Raw genomic sequence first — 14,152 nt, forward strand, 5'->3', positions numbered from 1 at the left:
TGTAAAGTCTGATTCTAAAAAGATGAAAGAGTCTGTGACAGAAGTTAAGGAGAAGTCAAATTCTGACAAATTAGAACATGATGAACCAGCTGAAGTTAATATAGGCTTAATGACAAAGAAGCAGCTTAAGCATAAGCTGAAAGAAATAAGGAATGTCAACAAAGTAAAGGCAGCTAGGAAAAATAGGAATGAAAAGGAAGGTGTGAATAAATGCAATAATTATATGCCTGTTCCTAATGCTCCTAGAAAGAAATGTTATAACTGTGGAAATTCTAACCATCTTGCTTCTTTTTGTAGGAAGAATAAGAATTTAAACTCTTTACCTCCTAAGTCAGAAAATAAGAGTCAGTCTGTTACGTTTAAGCCACAAAATCCTTGTTTTCATTGTGGTAGTTTATGGCATTCCATTTATACTTGTAAGGAATATTATAGTTTATACTATGATTATTATCAAATAAAACCTTCTTTGAAGAAAGTTGCTTTAATTCCTTCTAGTGTAAAGTCTGATGCAAAGAATGATATAAGTTCTGATAAACAGCATGTTAACATAAACTCTGATATTAAATCCGCTGCAAATGCTAATAAACTTAAAAAATCCAAAGGATCCAAGCAAGTCTGGATCCTTAAAACTAACCATTAGTGGTCTCTGTGATTGCAGGGCAACAGGAAAAATATCCTAGTACTGGATAGTGGATGTTCAGGACATATGACTGGAAATAAAGCTCTGCTCTCAGACTTTGTGGAGAAAGCTGGCCCAGGAGTTTCTTATGGAGATGACAACATGGGAAAAACTCTAGGATATGGCAATATTAATCTTGGGAATGTCATCATTGAAATAGTAGCTCTTGTCTCAGGACTTAAACACAATTTGCTGAGTGTGAGTCAAATCTGTGACAGAGGTTATCATGTGGATTTCTTTGAAGAACACTGTGAAGTTGTAAGCATTTCTACAGGCAAAGTGGTTCTGAAAGGTTACAGGCATGGTAATATTTATGAAGCCAGGCTTTCAACAAGTTTTGATGGTTCTACAATCTGTCTGTTGAGTAGAGCATCAATTGAAGAAAGCTGGAATTGGCACGAAAGACTCTCTCATTTAAACTTCAACAACATAAATGAGATTATAAAGAAAGATCTTGTGAGAGGACTACCAAAATCAGTATTTGCTTCTGATGGCCTTTGTGATTCATGTTAAAAGGCAAATAAAGAAAATCTTCTTTCAAGAGCAAAACCGAGTCATCAATTCTTGAGCCTTATCACCTACTACATGTTGATCTATTTGGTCCAGTCAATGCCATGTCTATTGCAAAGAAGAAATATGCTATAGTTATAGTGGATGAGTTCACAAGGTACACTTGGGTGTACTTCTTGCACAATAAGAATGAAACTGCATCTACTCTAACTGATCATGTCAGAGAGCTGGATAAGTTGGTCAAAGATTCTGTTAAAATTATAAGAAGTGATAATGGCACTGAGTTCAAGAATTCAATCATGGAAGAGTTCTGCAAAGAGCATGGAATCAAATAGGAATTTTCTGCACCTGGAACTCCACAGCAAAATGGAGTTGTAGAAAGAAAGAACAGGACTCTCATTGAAGCTGCACGAACTATGCTTGATGAAGCAAAGCTACCAACCTACTTTTGGGCTGAAGCTGTGCAGACTGCTTATTTTACACAAAATGCAACACTCATAAATAAGCATGGAAAAACACCATATGAGATGGTGAAGAAAAAGAAGCCAAATCTGAAATACTTTCATATATTTGGATGTAAGTGTTTTGTTCTTAAGACTCATCCTGAACAGTTGTCAAAATTTGATCTAAAAGCTGATGAAGGAATTTTTGTTGGATATCCACTTTCCACAAAAGCCTTCAGAGTCTACAATTTAAGAACAAGGGTTGTCATGGAATCTATCAATGTATCTTTTGATGATAAGAAGATTACTGGACTTGAAGATTTTAATGATCACGATCAACTGAGATTTGAAAACGAAGACTTAAATTCTGATTCTGTAAATTCTGATGACTTAAACTCTGATCCTGTAAGTACTGATGTCATTGAATCTGTGGTAACAAATCCAAAGGAAAATGCACCTGTCCAGGGGGAGCAAGCTGGAAATCCTACCACATCTCAAGACTCTCAAGAAGCATTAGAACCTGTCACTAGCTCTTCAAGTTCTGATTCATCTAGTTCTGATGAGCCAAATTCTGATAATTCTGAAAACTCTGATACTTCAAATCCTGAAGGATCCAAGTCAAATTCTGAAGTCTCAGAGAGCATAACTATAGGGGGAGCATCAGAAAATGCTAATGAAGACATCATGGATCATGGAGGAGGATCCAGTTCTAGAAGTCAACTTCAATCTGCAAGGAAGTGGACCAAATTACATACATCTGACTTAATTATTGGAGATTCTGAAGCAGGTATCAAAACTAGAACTGCAACATCAAATGAATGTCTCTATCATTTTTTTCTATCTTAGACTGAACCAAAGAAAGTGGAAGAAGCTCTTCAAGATGCTGATTTGGTGCATGCAATGCAGGAAGAGTTAAATGAATTTGAAAGAAATAAAGTCTGGACCCTAGTGCCAAGACCAAAGAACAGATCAGTAGTTGGCACAAAATGGGTGTTCAGAAATAAAACTGACAGTGATGGCATAATTACAAGGAATAAAGCAAGGCTGGTTGCTAAAGGCTACTCTCAACATGAGGGTATTGATTATGATGAAACATTTGCACCAGTTGCTAGATTAGAAGCCATAAGAATCTTTTTGGCTTATGCTGCTCACAAAAAGTTTAAAGTCTTTCAAATGGATATGAAAAGTGCTTTTCTTAATGGAGAATTAAAAGAAGAGGTCTATGTTGAACAACCTCCAGGCTTTGTAGATTCAAAATTTCCAAATCATGTCTACAGGCTTGACAACGCACTTTATGGCCTTAAGCAAGCTCCTAGAGCATGGTATGAGACTTTAGCTCAATTCCTTCTGGAAAGTGGATTTCACAGAGGTACAATTGATAAAACACTGTTCTACCTCAACCATGGATATGACTTACTTTTGGTACAGATATATGTTGATGATATCATATTTGGTTCTACAAATGCCAAACTCTGTGAGAGGTTTGCAAAGCTAATGCAGTCAAGATATTAAATGAGTATGATGGGAGAACTTAGTTATTTTCTGGGCCTTCAAGTCAAGCAAAATGAAGAAGGTACTTTTATCTGTCAATCCAAGTACACCAGAAATTTCTCAAAGAAATTTGGAATGCAAGATTGTTCAACTGCATCCACTCCCATGGCCACTGCAACCAAGTTAGATAAAGATACCGGCTCACCAGTAGATATTACTAAGTACAGAGGTATGATTGGTTCTTTACTCTATTTAACTACAAGTAGACCTGATATCATGTATGCTACCTATCTTTGTGCAAGATTTCAGGCTGATCCAAGAGAACCTCACTTAATAGATGTGAAAAGAATTTTCAAGTATCTTAAAGGTACAGCTGATCTGGGATTGTGGTATCCTAGAGAATCAGATTTTAAGCTAATAGGTTACTCAGATGCAGATTTTACAGGATACAAAATAGACAGGAAAAGCACTAGTGGAAGCTGCCAATTTCTTGGAGGCAGATTGGTTTCTTGGTTTAGCAAGAAACATAAATCAATTTCCACATCAACTGCAGAAGCAGAATATATTGCTGCAGGAAGCTGTTGTGCACAGATTCTTTGGATGAAGAATTAGTTACTGGATTATGGGTTAGAATTTTCTAAAATCCCTATTTACTGTGATAATCAAAGTGCTATTGCTATGACTGGTAATCCAGTTCAACACTCAATGACAAAGCACATAGCATTAGATACCATTTCATAAGGGAACATGTGATGGAAGGTACAGTGGAATTGCATTTTGTTCCAACAGATCAACAACTAGCAGATATCTTCACAAAACCACTATGTGAAGCTACTTTTACAAGACTGGTAAATGAACTTGGAATGGTTTCAGGTTCTTTCTCTAAATCTGCTTAGTTTTTGTTCTCATGCATCAGACTTTATGATCAGTGTTTACAGATTGTTTTATTTTCATATAATCTGTTCTTAAATTGAAATTCATTAAATGCTGATTGTAATCTGATGTGGATCTTTAAACTCTGATAGTGGTTTGAATGTTCTGTGACTATTCAATCCAATGAGGATAACTGTGCTAGATGCTGACCTAATAGTCTTTAACTTACTAGAAATCCCATGTTTGAATTAGTTGTTTATGTGGAAACTCATAAACACAAGCAAATTCTGATTTTGAGCTTAGTCAAGTTTACTTTGTGTATCTTATTACTAAGTCACAAACTAGATTCCTGCTTCTTATCTGTCAATATCTGATGTCAGTAAATCTTAAGAATGAACTAAATAATGATAAGCCTCACTTATCAAAAGAAAAGAAAAGAAAATAAAAGAAAAGAAAAGTCAGGTACTCCTTTGAGATCTAGAGTAAATATGTGGAAGGGAAGACCCAAGTGCATTGCTGGTATTAAGTAATATGCATTAGAAAAGCAAATAAATTTTTTCTTGGTGACTTTTCACAATCTCTGATTACTGGAGAAATACTTTGACAATAGCATAAATTCTGATAAGCAGTCGTGACTCACTTACACTGAGAAGCCACTGTAAAAAGGAATTTCAAAAGATGCATAAAATGAGCACAAACAATTGAGGTGGACTCTTGCATAAATTTGTTCTATATTAGATTTCATGATTGATGACAAATTTTAAGTTCTTTTCTCAGTTATGTCTTATTTCTAAGATGTACTGAAGTTTATCAGACTTTAATCTTTATCTGATATTCTGCTGAATGCACACACTTTCACTCCATATGAATGATGAAAATTACTATGGTGATTAAGTTGTTTTTGACAAACAGTTAAGTGTCATTTGCATAAATTCTGAGGTTAAGTTCTGATGGAAGTTCTGACGATTAAACTCTGAAGAATCAAGTCAGTATTTGTATGAAGAATCACAGAAAACGATATTCACTTTTTGAGTTGATAAGCCATATTCTGATGACTGTTAAAATCTGATATAAGTTAAAGTTCTGATAATAAATCCTGATGGAATCTTTGATGCTTATGTGACATTATTCTTTACTTGAATTATTTGTGGTAAATACTGAACGGTCATATTTAATCAGAATATTTAGGTGATATAAAAACAGTTATAATCATTAAGAGTTAGTGGTAAACGTGTTTGTCTTGAAAAACTGCATGTGCACAGTATTTGTTACTTATTTCCAGTGCCCATTAACTCCTGCTTTAATTTTTTTTCTGAATGTTATTATTACACATCAGTCTAGGGAGACGAGGCATCATTATTTCTACTCTTAATAGTTAAATAGTCCCGAGTCCCTTGGTATTCCGATAGCTATTTAAACTGACAATTCATCTCAGCCAAATCATCTTCCATTTTCTCACAAACTCACTCTCTCTTTTATTTCTCATCATTTTTCTTCTTCATAAACAAAAATGGTTCTTTTCAACTTGTTCATGAACTATGAAAATTTTAATGTAGAGCTGAGTTGTGATGACTAGAAACAGGAGTGGCATGTCACCACCATTCCTGAAGAGCTATGGAACTCTGTTCCACAAGAGGTTCACAAAGACCTCTTGTTCTTTTTGATGGACTATCATCCGTCTTGCAGTGCTCTTTGTCAGCAGCAAGAGGAACTAGTCGATATGTTTTCTTCTAGGACTAAGGCTGTTGATGTTAAGCATCTTAGACTAGGACTATCTTGTAATTTTTGCATGCAATCTATAAATTTCATGAAATGTACTCGTTTGATATATTATTGAAATTTCCTTTAATTGCAAGATTTAGTCTCTGTTTATCTCATATTATGTGACTGTGAATGTTCTAATTGTAATTTGTTAATCATTTACCTCATCTATTTGAACTATATCTTTTGATGAATGTTTTGATTAAAATTATGGTCAATAATAAATTGTTATGATTTGAGAAACATTTGAAGCACAGGTTCATGCATCAGAACCTGTGATAGTTGAAGCTGAGAATGTTACTTCTCAGAATGAAACAACAGCTCAAAGTTCTGATACTTTGAAAAGAAAGAAATCTGTAAGTTCTGTTGCTGATGAAGCAACTCCTTCATTGGCAAGGAGATTGAAGAAAATGAAGGCTAGGAGGTATTTGGTTAAGGCTCCATCAGAAGATACTAAAGAAGCTGAGGAAGGAGATCAGGAATCTCTGATCTCACAAGAACCAATTATCATTGAAGCCCTTCCAGCTCAAGCCAAAGACACTGCTAATGATACAGTGGTTACCCCTCCCGTCTCTCCTATTACAGCTACAGATGATGCTAAAGAACAAACTGAAAACTCTGAGATAGATATTCATAATCTGAATATACTAAATGTTCTTTATCTGGAAGCTCCATCCACAGAAGCTCAGCAATCTCCAACTCATTCTCCAATTTTAAATGCTGAGATACCATCTACACCAACCACACCAGCTCTGGAGATAAATTTTGATGCTCAGAATTTAAATGATCAGAATTTAAATGAAGTTGTTCCTGAATCTCCAGTTGCTTCATACACTGTTGTGCTGTCAGAACATAATGAGTCTTCCTCAAGTTCTGAAGATAGTGTTTCTGTTGAGACTCCAGTTCCCATACTGGCAAGGAAGCATCGGTGAAGAAATTTGTTGAACAGGAAGCACCTATTCCTTGGGAGGATACTCACATAGGTGTAGAGTGGACCAAGAAGTGGAATGACACTGATTTCATTCCAAGCTCTAACGTTCTGACAGAGCATATTGCTAAAGCTGATAAGTTGCTCACAAATGCTGATTTAAAGACACAACTCAAGATCACTGCTCTATCTACCAAACATCTTCAAGGTCTACATTCTTCTACTCATGAAAAGGTTGATACACTAAAGGAACATGTTAATAAGCTAGATCTACAGATCAACCTTGACAAGAACATATATATCAGACCTACTCTTGAGAAAATTGAAGCCATTGAGAAGATTCAAAAGAAGCAACATGCCCAAATTGATGAGGTCCTGGCTAACCAAGTTTCTCAGAAAGCTCAATTGGATGAAATCCAATCTTCAATTGAACTTCTTCTCTCTCTCTCTCTCTCTCTCTCTCTTACTTCCCGATGATGCCAAAAAGAGGGAGACGGTAGTTAAGTCCAAATGCTCACCTACTCAAATACTGAAGAAGAAGGATGATAAAGGTGATGACTAGGGAAACTCTGATAAGAGCAGAGGTCAAGGAAAAGTTCAAGGAAAATCTTCACATAAAATAATTTCTGATGTTAGCAAATCTTCTACACAGAACAAGTCAAGTTATGATAAGCAAAGTCTGATGTCAAGTTCTGATATTCTGATTCAGTCAGGATCTAAAGACTCTCTGAAGTTTTTACAAACTCTGAAGCTAAAGGGGAAGCAGAATACTGTTTATTACAAAGATCCTAAAATCCAGACACTTGATGAGGAGATAGCTAGAAGATTATTTCTGAAACAAAATCCAGGAATCGATTTGGATACTCTCAAGGAGGAAGAAGCTAGATTTACAGCTAAGAAGATAAATCTTAAGTCTAAAGCTTCTGATGCAAAGAAACCTCCAAGGCCTAAGGAAAAAGGTATTGTGATCAGGGAAAAGTCAAATTCTGAGACTTCAAAGTCCAAGACTAGATCACAAACTGAGATTGATCATAAGTCAATAGGAAAAGAAAAGGTTGGTGAACCTTAAAGATTGAGAAAAAGATAAGTTATTCCGTTGCAGTCTATCAAACTACAATACATGATGATGATTTGATAGAAGATGAAACTGTTCAAATTCTGAAGAGAAGAAAGTGTTAGTCCCTTAACAATATAGCAAGAATTACAGAAGGGGGGTTGAATGGAATTCTTGAACTTTTTTCTTAAAATAAAAATGTTCAAACCCGAATACAAATATTAGTGTTTTGATCAGCACAATGCGGAATAAAAACTTAAGTGAATCAAAACATAAGTAATTAAAAACAAGAGTCTTTAAAAACTTTCTGGTGGATTTAAACAATTCCACCAGAGATATATGTTATATCGAGAGAACTCTGTGTGCAAGAATGCTCACAGCTGCTTATAATTTTGAGCTACTGAGAATACAGAGAAATGCTAATAATTCTGCTTATAAATGTTTCTCACTTTTTGTATCTCAGATCTTAGTTTCTATTTGCTACTTCTTGGTTTATATATTACCAAGATTATAAAGTCAAAATATAGAATCATTATAAAAACTATCGGGTCTAATGCTTTGTGAAATGGGAACTTTCTATAGGTGATCTGTCTTGACTTCCTGCACCTTTTGATAACCCGACGGATGGTGAATTTTGAGTACCGACGGATGAAGCAGGTTGTCTCCCGATGGATAACGCAGATTGCCTTCCGACGGATGAAGCATTATGCAACTCGACAGATGTTGAGTTGTGTGCTTCATTGGTAGTAGATTTGTCTGCATTATCCTTAGACACTGTTTCTTGATCACTTTCATCATCACTGTCATCACTAACCATCTCCACATTGTCGAATTTGAGGCTCTCATGGTAATCTCCATCTCTTAGTCCTTCAATCTTTTTATCATCAAACACAACATGTATAGATTCCACAACAATGTTTGTTCTTAGATTGTAGACTCTATATGCTTTACCAACAGCATATCCAACAAAAATTCCTTCATCTGCTTTAACATCAAACTTCCCATTTAGATCAGTTTGATTTCTCAGGATATAACATTTGCAGCCAAAGACATGAAGAAAGTTTAGAGTTGGCTTCTTGTTCTTGAACAATTGATAGGGAGTCATGCATCTTGCTTGATTAACCAGAGAAATGTTCTGAGTGTAGCATGCAGTATTTACAGCTTCAGCCCAGAAATATGTTGGTAGTTTAGATTCTTCAAGCATTGTCCTTGCAGCTTCAATAAGTGACCTATTCTTCCTTTCCACTACTCCATTCTGTTGTGGAGTCCTTGCTGCTGAAAACTCATACAGAATCCCATTTTCTTCACAAAATGCTCTCATGACAGAATTTTTGAACTCAGTTCCATTGTCACTCCTGATTCTTCTAACTTTGAAATCAGGATGATTGTTGACTTGCCTTATGTGATTGATGATGATTTCACTAGCCTCATCTTTAGACTTTAGGAAATATGTCCAAGAGAACTTTGAGAAATCATCTACAATTACTAGGCAAAATCTTTTTCTTGAGATGGACAATACATTGACTGGTCCAAACAAATCCATGTGAAGCATTTGTAAAGGCTCTTCAATTGTTGAATCAAGTTTCTTCCTGAATGATGCTTTGATTTGCTTCCCCTTTTGACAGGAATCACACAGTCCATCCTTTGAAAACTCCACTAGAGGAATGCCTCTTACCAGTTCTTTCTTTACCAACTCATTCATGGTCTTGAAGTTTAAATGAGATAGCTTCTTGTGCCATAGCCAACTTTCATCTTGACTTGCTTTACTGAGAAGACAAGTTACAGATTCTGCATTAGATGAGTTGAAATCAGCTAGGTACACATTTCCTTTTCTCACACCAGTGAATACCACTTTGTTGCTTCTTTTATTAGTCACAACACAGGCTTCTGAGTTGAAGGTTACTGAATTGCCTTTGTCACAAAGCTGGCTGATACTCAACAGATTGTGTTTGAGACCATCCACTAATGCAACCTCCTCAATGATGACATTGTCCTTTAAAATCAAGCCATATCCCACAGTATAACCCTTGCTGTCATCTCCAAAAGTAATACTTGGGCCAGCTATCTCCTTAAACTCTGTGAGCAGGGTAGAATCACCAGTCATGTGTCTTGAACAACCACTATCCAAGTACCAAAGATTCCTTCTGTTTCCCTGCACACATCAAAATCAAATCAAGTTGATTTTGGTACCCAAGTTTCCTTGGGTCCTGCCTTGTTAGCCTTCTTTTTCTGTTTCTTAGGCTTTATCTCATTTGACTCAGAAATTTCAGATTCATTCTTAGTCATTTGAGTTGAGCCTTTGAAACCATTCATTGCAACAGAATTATCATGCATATTATGACTAACAGGAAATGGCATGCTATGAGTAAACATGTTATTCCAGTAAGGCATGCTAAATGGCATTTATGGCATACTATATGCATCATAATAAGGATTAGGTGCAAATGGCATGTTAGCAAACTGTGCATTCATATTCTGTGTAGGCATAACATTAACAGGCATGGGAGGCATGACATTCATGTTAGGAAATTGAGACTGAACAGACATGGGAGTAGGCCTAGCAGATTTGCAATTAACAGATAAATGATTTACACTACCACACTTGACACAAATTTTTCTAGGAGCATATTTATCAGGTGTGTAGTTATTATGTTTGTTAATCCCTACTTTACCATTCCTATTGTTTTTCCTTTTAGTCTCTGTTTTTACCTCAATTTTCTCAAGTCTGTCACTTAACTGTTTGACAGTCATGTGACCAACATTAGCCTTTTTCCCTTTCTTAACTTGACTTGACTCTCCTGAAACAAAGTTCTTGGAAACAGACCCATACTTCTCATTCAGCTTAACTAGTTTGGCTTTGCTAATGCGCTTGCTCTCAGCCGATAGATGAGGATTTTCATCATTCGACGGATAACACTTTTTGTTATCTAACGGATAGTCCTCATCATCCGTCAAGTCTACATCTGTTAGCAGTTCATCTACCAAATTAGGTTCTAGTTTCTCTTTGTTCTTTTTCCAGGCTTCATCACAAAAAGACTCGATTCCTTGAACTTTGGTGATTTGAGCATGAACATCCCTGGATGTTTTCCAAGCTTTAATCACCTCTTGTTCACGCTCGAGCTGCTTCTTTAAAATTTCTTCCTTTTTCAAGGACTCAGTTAATTCCTCCTTAGCAATCTTACACTCAATTCTTAATTTCTCAAAATCAATAAACTGAGACTCAAGCACATTATTCTTCTCACTTAAAAATAGATTGTTTTCTTTGATTTTAGCATTTTCTTTAGTAAGAGACTTAAGTGTAACACGCAAGTGATATAACTCTGTAGACATGTCATTTATGGCATCATTACACTCAGCTTTAGATAAATGTGCAAGGTTTGTGGTAATTACCTGATTGCTTGAGGAACTTGTCTCTGTCTCATCAGACTTAGCCATTAGGGCTTGATTGACATAGCTGACATCTTCATCTTCATCCAGACCATCTGCTGCCCAGTCATTTTCTTGTGTAATAAAAGTCCTTTCTTTTTGTTTGAGTAGATCAAAGTATTTTTGCTTATAATCTACAGACTCAAACTTTTTCTTACTGGAATCTGACTTTTTACACTCATTGGCAAAATGCCCTGCCAAGCCACATTTGAAACATTTGAATTTTGACTTATCCACCATGTTTCTATTTGGTCTGGCTGCTCCAAAGTTCTTCTTGAACTTGAGCTTGGCAAATCTCCTGGAAAGAAATTCTAGGTGCTCATCAATGTCCTCCATGTCATCTTGGCTCAATGAATCTTCACTTTCTACTGCAAGCCCCTTGCCCTTGTTCTCACAGACCTTTGAAGTTGATTCAACAGCTTCCATCTTCACTTCCTTCTCCTTTTCCAACTCAGCAACTAGTGCAATGGATCCTCCTTTCTTCTTTCCTCTCTCAATCCTTTCATCCTGCTCTATTTCAAGCTCATAGGTTTTCAGGATGCCATACAGTCTCTCCAAAGTAAACTCCTTATAATCTTGTGAGTTTATTAATGAGACTGTCATTGGTTTCCATTCCTTTGGAAGAGATCTAAGGAATTTCAGATTAGAGTCTTTAGTCTGATAGACTCTCCCATGCAACTTAAGAGCATTTAGTAGTTTTTGAAACCTACTAAAAATGTCAGTGAGAGACTCACTTTCCTCATTGTAAAAATGCTCATATTGCTGAATCAAGAGCTGTATCTTATTTTCTCTAACTTGCCCAGTGCCATCACAGATTATCTGTATAGTATCCCAGACTTCCTTGGCAGTTTTGCAGTTGATAATGTTGTCAAACATGTCTGCATCAACTCCAGTAAACAGAATATTCATGGCCTTTTTATCCTTCTTGACTTGTTCAATGTCAGGATCAGACCATTCATGCCTTGGCTTGGGAACTGATGGCTCGTTTCCTGTTGCAGCTCTCATTGGAACATGAGGGCCTCTTTCTATGCAGTCCACATAGGCCTCATCTTGAGAAAGCATATGAAGATGTATCTTTACCTTCCAATGATGGTAATTATCTTTATCTAGAAAAGGAATCTTGACTCCAACATCCTTCTTGTTCATCTTGCTGAATTGTTTTGATCTTTAAACTCTTTGTTGATTAAGAGCTTGCTCTGATACCAATTGTTAGTCCCTTAATAATATAGAAAGAATTACAGAAGGGGGGTTGAATGGAATTCTTGAACCTTTTTCTTAAAATAAAAATGTTTAAACTCGAATACAAATATAAGTGTTTTGATCAGCACAATGTGGAATAAAAACTTAAGTGAATTAAAACATAAGTAATTAAAAACAAGAGTCTTTAAAAACTTTCTGGTGGATTTAAACAATTCCACCAGAGATATATATTATATCGAGAGAACTCTGTGTGCAAGAATGCTCACAGCTGCTTATAAATTTGAACTACTGAGAATATAAAGAAATGCTAATAATTCTGCTTATAAATGTTTCTCACTTTTTGTATCTCAGATCTTAGTTTCTATTTGCTACTTCTTGGTTTATATATTACCAAGATTACAAAGTCAAAATATAGAATCATTATAAAAACTATCGGGTCTAATGCTTTGTTACTAGCTAATCAAGTTTCTCAGAAAGCTCAATTGGATGAAATCCAATCTTCAGTTGAACTTCTTCTTCTCTCTCTCTCTCTCTCTCTCTCTTACTTCCTGATGATTCCAAAAAGAGGGAGAAGGTAGTTAAGTCCAAATGCTCACCTACTCAAATACTGAAGAAGAAGGATGATAAAGGTGATGACCAGGGAAACTCTGATAAGAGCAGAGGTCAAGGAAAAGTTCAAGGAAAATCTTCACAGAAAATAATTTCTGATGTTAGCAAATCTTCTACACAGAACAAGTCAAGTTATGATAAGCAAAGTCTGATGTCAAGTTCTGATATTCTGATTCAGTCAGGATCTAAAGACTCTCAGAAGTTTTTACAAACTCTGAAGCTAAAGGGGAAGCAGAATACTGTTTATTACAAAGATCCTAAAATCCAGACACTTGATGAGGAGATAGCTAGAAGATTATTTCTGAAACAAAATCCAGGAATGGATTTGGATACTCTCAAGGAGGAAGAAGCTAGATTTACAGCTAAGAAGACAAATCTTAAGTCTAAAGCTTCTGATGCAAAGAAACCTCCAAGGCCTAAGGAAAAAGGCATTGTGATCAGGGAAAAGTCAAATTCTGAGACTTCAAAGTCCAAGACTAGATCACAAACTGAGATTGATCCTAAGTCAATAGGAAAAGAAAAGGTTGGTGAACCTTAAAGATTGAGAAAAAGATAAGTTCTTCCGTTCCAGTCTATCAAACTACAATACATGATGATGATTTGGTAGAAGATGAAACTGTTCAAATTCTGAAGAGAAGAAAGTGTTAGTCCCTTAACAATATAGCAAGAATTACAGAAGGGGGGTTGAATGGAATTCTTGAACTTTTTTCTTAAAATAAAAATGTTCAAACTCAAATACAAATATAAGTGTTTTGATCAGCACAATGCGGAATAAAAACTTAAGGGAATCAAAACATAAGTAATTAAAAACAAGAGTCCAGAGATATATATTATATCGAGAGAACTCTGTGTACAAGAATGCTCACAGCTGCTTATAAATTTGAACTACTGAGAATACAGAGAAATGCTAATAATTCTGCTTACAAATGTTTCTCACTTTTTGTATCTCAGATCTTAGTTTCTATTTGCTACTTCTTGGTTTATATATTACCAAGATTACAAAGTCAAAAGATAGAATCATTATAAAAACTATCGGGTCTAATGCTTTGTTACTTTGTTCTCTATTACCCGGTTAATAGGCTTCCTCATTCCATTTGCATACATCCCGACGCATGTGACCAGTTGTCACTGTCAACTGATGTTTGAATTCTTTATCCGTTGAATACATGATTATCCGT

This window comes from Apium graveolens, chromosome 11, assembly GCF_009905375.1.
Source record: "Apium graveolens cultivar Ventura chromosome 11, ASM990537v1, whole genome shotgun sequence".
Classification (NCBI taxonomy): Eukaryota; Viridiplantae; Streptophyta; class Magnoliopsida; order Apiales; family Apiaceae; genus Apium; species Apium graveolens.